Raw genomic sequence first — 7,187 nt, forward strand, 5'->3', positions numbered from 1 at the left:
AGCTTTGTATTGTAGTATTATGTGAGCTTTGTATTGTAGTATTATGTGGGCTCTGTATTATAGTATTATGTGAGCTTTGTTTTGTAGTATTATGTGAGCTTTATATTGTAGTATTAAGTGAGCTTTGTATTGTAGTTTTATATGGGCTTTGTATTGTAATATTATGTGAGCTTTGTATTGTAGCATTATGTGAGCTTTGTATTGTAGTATTATGTGAGCTTTGTATTGTAGTATTAAGTGAGCATTGTATTGTAGTATTATGTGGGCTTTGTATTGTAGTATTAAGTGAGCTTTGTATTGTAGTATTATGTGAGCTTTGTATTGTAGTATTATGTGAGCTTTGTATTGTAGTATTAAGTGAGCTTTGTATTGTAGTATTATGTGAGCTTTGTATTGTAGTACTATGCGGGCTTTGTATTGTAGTATTATGTGAGCTTTTTTATTATAGTATTAAGTGAGCTTTGTATTTTAGTATTATGTGGACTTTGTTTTGTAGTATTATGCTGGCTTTGTTTTGTAGTATTATGTGAGCTTCATATTGTAGTATTAAGTGAGGTTTGTATTGTAGTATTATGTGAGCTTTGTATTTTAGTATTATGTGAGCTTTGTATTGTAGTATTAAGTGAGCTTTGTATTGTAGTATTATGATTGCTTTGTATTGTAGTATTATGCGGGCTTTGTATTGTAGTATTATGTGAGCTTTGTATTATAGTATTAAGTGAGCTTTGTATTGTAGTATTATGGGGACTTTGTATTATAGTATTATGCTGGCTTTGTATTGTAGTATTATGTGAGCTTTGTATTGTAGTATTATGTGAGCTTGATATTGTAGTATTATTTGGGCTTTGTATTGTAGTATTATGTGAGCATGGTATTGTAGTATTATGTGAGCTTGATATTGTAGTATTATGTGGGCTTTTTATTGTAGTATTATTTGAGCTTTGTATTGTAGTATTATGTAGGCTTTTTATTGTAGTATTATGTGAGCTTTGTATTGTAGTATTATGTGAGCTTTGTATTGTAGCATTATGTGGGCTTTGTATTGTAGTATTATGTGGGTGCTCTAGTGTAGTATTATGTGGGTGATGTAGGGTAGTATTATGTGTGCTCTTATTGTAGTATTATGTGGGCTTTCTGTTGTAGTATTATGTGAGCTTTGTATTGTAGTATTATGTGGGCTCTATGTTGTAGTATTATGCGGGCTTTGTATTGTAGTATTATATGGGCTCTGTATTGTAGTATTATGTGGGCTCTGTATTGTAGTATTATGTGAGCTTTGCATTGTAGCATTATGTGAGCTTTGTATTGTAGTATTATGTGGGTGCTCTAGTGTAGTATTATGTGGGTGATGTAGGACAGTATTATGTGTGCTCTTATTGTATTATTATGTGGGCTTTGTATTGTAGTATTATGTGAGCTTTGTATTGTGGTATTATGTGGGCTCGAAGTTGTAGTATTATGCGGGCTTGGTATTGTAGTATTATATGGGCTCGGTATTGTAGGATTATGTGGGCTATGTATTGTAGTATTATGTGAGCTTTGTATTGCAGCATTATGTGAGCTTTGTATTGTAGTATTATGTGAGCTTTGTATTGTAGTATTATGTGAGCTTTGTATTGTAGTATTATGTGAGCTCTATGTTGTAGGATTATGCAGGCTTTGTATTGTAGTATTATATGGGCTCTGTATTGTATTATTATCTGGGCTCTGTATTGTAGCATTATGTGAGCTTTGTATTGTAGTATTATGTGAGCTTTGTATTGTAGTATTAAGTGAGCTTTGTATTGTAGTATTATGCTTTCTTTGTATTGTAGTATTATGCGGCCTTTGTATTGTAGTATTATGTGAGCTTTGTATTATAGCTAGTGTTGAGCGATACCTTCCGATATCAGGAAATATCGTATCGGATTGGATCGGACCGATACTCAAAAAGTATCGGATATCGCCGATTCCGATACCGGAAACCAATGCAAGTCAATGGGACACTAATATCGGAATGAAAATAAACCCTTTCTTTCCTTGTAGGTTAATTCTACATGAAGTAAAACAACTAAGAATAATGTAGAATGTATTATGCGAAAAGCCGGCAATTCATCAGCGCATACACCGTTACCCGACAATTTACAACAGAAAGAATAGAGCTTCACACATAGATTAGATAGATAGAAACATGTCAGTCACATATATATGAAGTACAGTGACAGTGTTGCTTACTGTACTTGTCATTTAGTGTAAAGGATTTCTTAAAAAAAATAATAGTGTTTTCATGGACCGTCTCTTTAAAAAAGCCGGCCGGCAATTCAGCATCTGTACCCGACAATTTATAACAGACAGAATAGAGCTTCACAAATAGATTAGATAGATAGAAACATGTCAGTCACATATATATGAAGTACAGTGACAGTGTTGGTTACTGTACTTGTCATTTAATGTTAAAATAAAGGATTTATTTAAAAAAAAATTGGCGTGGGGTTCCCCTTAATTTTAGTCTCTAGCGGAGGTTAAGCAGACGGCTGGGGCAGATGTTTGAAGCCTGGGAAGGGGGTAATACCCACGGAGCTTCCCAGGCTACTAATATCAGCCCCCAGCTGAATACCTAGCCTTTACTAGCTATTAAAATGGGGGACCCCCCAAAAAAATGAAGTGTGGTCCCCCCTAATTTAATAGCTAGCAAAGGCTAGGCAGACAGCTGGGGGCTGTTATTAATAGCCCAGGAAGGGTGCCATGAATATTGGCCCCCTCCCAGGCTAGAAACACCAGCCGTCAGCCGCCCCAGAAATGGCGCATCCATAGGATGCGCCAATTCTGGCACTTAGCCTCACTCTTCCCACTGCCCTGTAGCGGTGGCAGTGGGGTAATAGGGCTGGGGTTGATGTCAGCTTATAATGCCAGCTGACATCAAGCCCAGGTTAGTAATGGAGAGGCGTCTATAAGACACCCCCATTACTAACCCCATAGTCAAAGTTACAAAAAAGCACAAACACCCAGAATAAAGTCCTTTAATTGAAATAAACACACAATTCTTTATTGTTCTAAATTAAACTATACTTACCATCACGCCCATTCCAGCTGAAGCCAACGATCTCCTGCAATAAAAGTAAAAAAATAAACCAACCTCATCCTTACCTTTCCATGGTTCCCACGACAGCTTCAGCTCTGCTACATCGAGATGACAGGCTGGACCGCAGCAGAACGCTGCCATCCAGCCTGTCATCCCGCGGACACTGAGAGGCGCAGGCATGCTTGTGCTCCTCAGTGTCTCTCTGTGACGGCATCCAGATGAGCCGACAATGAACTCGGCTCACCTCATGCACGTCACTGACAGCGTGGGAGAATTCTCCTGCACTCAGCGCTTCAGCGTGAGAATTTTCCCACGCTGTCAGTGACGTGCATGAGGCGAGGTCATGTCCAATGAACTCAGCTCACCTCATGCACGTCACTGACAGCGTGGGAGAATTCTTACGCTGAAGCGCTGAGTGCAGGAGAATTTTCCCACGCTGTCAGTGACGTGCATGAGGTGAGCTGAGTTCATTGGACATGACCTCGCCTCATGCACGTCACTGACAGCGTGGGAAAATTCTCCTGCACTCAGCGCTTCAGCGTGAGAATTTTCCCACGCTGTCAGTGACGTGCATGAGGTGAGCCGAGTTCATTGGACATGACCTCGGCTCATCTGGATGCCGTCACAGAGAGACACTGAGGAGCGCAAGCATGCCTGCGCTTCTCAGTGTCTGCGGGATGACAGGCTGGATGGCAGCATTCTGCTGCGGTCCAGCCTGTCATCTCGATGTAGCAGAGCTGAAGCTGTCATGGGAACCATGGGAAGGTAAGGATGAGGTTGGTTTATTATTTTTCTTTTATTGCAGGAGATCGTTGGCTGCAGCTGGAATGGGCGTGACGGTAAGTATAGTTTAATTTAGAACAATAAAGAATTGTGTCTTTATTTCAATTAAAGGACTTTTTTCTGGGTGTTGTGTTTTTTTTAAATACTTTACTAGAAATTCATGGTGGTCATGTCTAATATTGGCGTGACCCCATGAATTTCGGGCTTAGGGCCAGCTGATAATGCCAAGCTGGCCTTAATCCCTTTATTACCCAGTGAGCCACCGCACCAGGGCCCTGGATGAGTTGGGTACAGCGCCAGAAGATGGCGCTTCTATGAACGCGCCATTTTCCGGGGCGGCTGCGGACTGCAATTTGCAGCGGGTGGGGCCCAGAAAGTTTGGGCCTCCCTGCGCTGCAGATTCCAGTCCCCAGCTGCCTAGTTGTACCTGGCTGGACACAAAAATAGGGCGAAGCTCCACGTATTTTTTTTTTTAATTATTTCATGAAATTCATGAAATAATTAAGAAAAAAAGGGCTTCCCTATATTGTTGTGTCCGGCCAGGTACAAATAGGCAGCTGGTAGTTGGGGGCAGCCCGTTCCTGCCTGCTGTACCTGGCTGGACACAAATATAGGGCGAAGCCCCACATCAATTTTTTTTTAATTATTTCATGAATTTCCTTAAATAATTTAAAAAAAAAATACGTGGGGCTTCTCCCTATTTTTGTGTCCAGCCAGGTACAACTAGGCAGCTGGGGGATGGAATCTGCAGCGCAGGGAGGCCCAAGCTTTCTGGGCCCCCCCCCCCCCCCGCTGCAAATTGCAGTCCGCAGCCACCCCGGAAAATGGCGCGTTCATAGAAGCTGGATGCTGTACCTGGCTGGCATACAAAAATATAGCAAAGCCCACGTCAAAATTTTTGGGAAAAATTAATTAAAAAATAAATAATAACTTAGGGACTGCATCTTTATTAACTCCTCAAATGTCATTTAGTGTTAAAATAAAGGATTTATTTAAAAAAAAATTGGCGTGGGATCCCCCATAATTTTAGTCTCTAGCGGAGGTTAAGCAGACGGCTGGGGCAGATGTTTGAAGCCTGGGAAGGGGGTAATACCCACGGAGCTTCCCAGGCTACTAATATCAGCCCCCAGCTGAATACATAGCCTTTACTAGCTATTAAAATGGGGGACCTCCCAAAAAAAATGACGTAGGGTCCCCCCTATTTTAATAGCTAGCAAAGGCTAGGCAGACAGCGGGGGGCTGATATTAATAGCCCAGGAAGGGTGCCATGAATATTGGCCCCCTCCCAGGCTAGAAACACCAGCCGTCAGCCGCCCCAGAAATGGCGCACCATAGGATGCGCCAACTCTGGCACTTAGCCTCGCTCTTCCACGCTGCCCTGGTGCGGTGGCAGGGGGTAATAGGGCTGGGGTTCATGTCAGCGCCAGCTGCCATGAAGCCCAGGTTAGTAATGATGGGCGTCTATAAGACACCCCCATTACTAACCTACAAAGTGTTAAAAAGAAAAAACACACACTACACCCAGAAAAAAATTATTTATTTGAAATAAAACACACCATTTTGTTTAATTCTTAGTTTACTAAAAAAAATAGTTACCTGTCCACGTTCCTGCGCTGATCTCCCATGCACAGCTGTGACATCTGGAGATGGTGACAGCTGCGCATGGCTGCTGTAAGCTCACGCTGCCGGGAACACGTCCGCTCCCGGCAGCGGGAGCCCCTGACTGAGGTCACCGGAGTGCATTCAGTCAGCGTAGCTCCGGAGACCTCCTTTACGGCACTGCTGTGCCGTGGGAATTTCTCCCGGTACAGCGGGGCCGTAAAGCAGCTTACCGGAGCAGCGCTGCCTGAACTCCGGCGAACCCGCTTATGCAATGACGGGGCTGCTTTACGGCCCCATCATTCTAGCGGCGGCAGCGGTTCAGAGCGGTCACATTCTATGTGGCTGCTCTGAACTGGAGATCTTCGTGGGACACTCGTGGACTACTACGGAGGGGTAAGGATAAGGTTGTGGTTTATTATTTTATATTTTATTACAGGAGATCGATGGCTTCGGGGAATTAGGTGTCTAGGTGCGTATAGGTGTAGTTTTTTACTTTTTACTTTATTTTAGGTGCCGATCGGCGGGGACAGGTAATGTATAAACTAATTTATTGTAGGTAACCACTGGCCACCAATGACATGTATTTAACATTTATTGGGGACACAGTAGGGCAATTTATATAGCAGGATCAGGCTGATGGGAACTACTGCTCCCATCGAGCTGATCCTGCTGGCACGAGTGGACGGGGGACAGACATAGGCCGATGGGAGTAGTAGTGTCACATCGGCCTATGTCTGCCTGCACGCACACACCCCCAGACATCGCACAGACACCGCGCACACCCGCACACACCCCCAGACATCGCACAGACACCGCGCACACCCGCACACACTCGCAGACATCGCACAGACACCGCGCACACCCGCACACCCGCAGACATCGCACAGACACCCGCACACACCAATCATGACGGGCTGATGGTCTGGGAGGTGAAGCTGACCTGTGCGGCCGTGGGAAAGTTCATGCGAGTTCATGCAATGCAGTGAAGCATGAACTCACATGAACCCTCTGAGGGCACCGCGGCGACTTCAAATGAACAGCTGATCGGCATCACCTGATACCTCAGCTGTTCATTTGAAATAACCGGCGGGAAAGCGCAGCACAGAACGGGAAAGCCGGTGGTGAAGTCTTTTCACTGCCGGCTTCCCCGCCCGGGTCCTTCGCTCCCCGCTCCTTTGTGCTGCGCTCCCCGCCCCGGTCCTAACTTACGATCAGGATGGGAGGTGGCGAGGGGAGCGTAGGATCGGGGTGGGAGGCTGCGGGGAAGCAGTATGGGGCCGTGTGATTGTTTAAAAGCCGGCGGCTTTTTACCGCGCGCCGGCTTTTAAACAATCAGGAGAATTCTGGGATGGCATTCTGATGACAGGCTGGATCTCAGCTGAGCGCTGCCATCCAGCTTGTCATCCTTCCGAGACACTGCAGAGCGCAGGCATTATGGGAACTTCCGATTCCGGTATTCGATATTGTAAAAGTATCGGAATTAAGTATCGGAATTCCGATACCGCGAATATCAGGCGATACCCGATATTTCAGTATCGGAATGCTCAACACTAATTATAGCATTAAGTGAGCTTTGTATTTTAGTATTATGTGGACTTTTATTGTAGTATTATGCTAGCTTTGTATTATAGAATTATGTGAGCTTTGTATTGTAGTATTAAGTGAGCTTGATATTGTAATATTATGTAAGCTTTGAATTGTAGTATTATGTGAGCTTGGTTTTGTAGTATTATGTGAGCTT

Source organism: Phyllobates terribilis, unplaced genomic scaffold (assembly GCF_046119375.1).
Source record: "Phyllobates terribilis strain yellow unplaced genomic scaffold, ASM4611937v1 Scaffold_3__8_contigs__length_932513732, whole genome shotgun sequence".
In the NCBI taxonomy this organism is placed as follows: Eukaryota; Metazoa; Chordata; class Amphibia; order Anura; family Dendrobatidae; genus Phyllobates; species Phyllobates terribilis.